Below are 1654 nucleotides of genomic sequence, written 5' to 3' on the forward strand. Positions count from 1 at the left end.
AGGACTCTTGGCGATTCGTCCTTGCCCCAATGTCCCTGTCGTATTGACCCTTCCCCAACTTCCCCTGGCTCCTGGCCCTCTGTGATTGTCCCTTTCCCCACGCCAATGTCTCTGCTCCAATGCCCATGCCCTAATATTCCTCGCACTATGTACCTAGCCAAGTCCCACTGGCCAGACTGCCTTGTGTTTCACCCCTGAGTATATCTGGCCTCCATAGTGACCACGCCCACCCCCACCCCCGCGTCCCTCCCCATTGCCGTTGTCCTTATTCTGTCCTTATTCTGTTCTCCTTGTCCTCCTCACCTAACCCCCTGGCTTTATTCCTGGTGATATTTCTTGGCTTCATGCCCTTGAGTCTCCAAAACTGTCCCTAAGGCCCTGACCCTATGGCCCAGACCAATGCCCTTGCCCCAATGCCCCTTACTCATGGCCCCTGACCCTATCCCCTATTGCCCCTGGCCCTATACCTCCATCCCATTGCCCTTGTCACTATGTTATTGACCATATCCCATTGGCTTTACTGCCTTGGGTTTTACTCCTGAACAAGTTCCTCTGGCCTTTTCAATTGAGTAGGTCCACACCTTGTCAATGATTTCCTTGACCTCGGCCACCCCGAGTAATATTCTGTTTTTATGCACTGGCTATATGTCTTTGCTTGAAGCCCTTGAGTCTCCAAAATTGGCCCTGTGGTCCTGCCCTATGCCCCTGGTCCAAAGCCCCTATTACAATGCCATTTCACCAATGATCCAGGCCCTATACCTATGGCTCTCTGCTTGCTGCAATGGTACTGGCCTTTTAGCCCTGCTACAGTGATTTGCCACTTTGTCCCTGGTCCTTTGCTTTGCCTAAATACCCCTGCCCCAATGCCCCTTCCCCAACGTGCCTGTCACTATGTCCTTGGCCAAATCCCACAGCCCATACTGCGGTAGGTTGCACCCCACACTTCATTTCCTTGGCCCACCAAATTGAACACCTCCCTACCCTTCACTTTATTCCCTTGGCCTTGTCCTCTTGCTTAATCCCCTGGCTTTATGCTGTGGCCGTGTTTCTTGGCTTCAAGCCTTCCAGTCTACGGAATTGGTCCTGTGCCCCTGGTCCGGTGCCCCTGATCTATGCCCCTGGGCCCTATACCCTAGTCCCAGTGCCCCCAGCCCTATGCCCCTGTACCAATGCCCATGTCACCATATTTTTGGCCAAATTCCATTGGCCCTATTTGACTCTTGACCGTGTTTTTTTGGCCTCCATGAATGACCAGGTCCCTACCCTGTGATCTGATTTCCTTGACCTTGACCACCTAGCCTAGTGTTCTGCCTTTATGCCCCAGCCATATGTCTTGGCTTCAAGCCCTCAAGTCTCTGAAATTCGCCCATGGCCCTGGCCATATGCTGTTGGCCCTGTGGCCCTCGACCAATGCCCCTGCTCCAATGCCACTTGCCCATAACTCATGGTGCAATCTCATTACCCCAGTGCCCCTGGCCCTGTGTCCCTGCACTGCCCCAGTGGCCCTAAGCCTATGCTTTGCCCGAATGCCCCTGTACCATGCCCCTTCCCCAATGTGCCTGGCACTATGTCTCTGACCAAACCCCACCGGCCATGCTGCCTTAGGTTTCACCCCACACCACATTTTCCTGGGCCTACTCAACTGACCGTGTCC

The sequence above is a fragment of the Otolemur garnettii genome, unplaced genomic scaffold (genome assembly GCF_000181295.1).
Source record: "Otolemur garnettii isolate 467f Iridium unplaced genomic scaffold, OtoGar3 scaffold00048, whole genome shotgun sequence".
Classification (NCBI taxonomy): domain Eukaryota; kingdom Metazoa; phylum Chordata; class Mammalia; order Primates; family Galagidae; genus Otolemur; species Otolemur garnettii.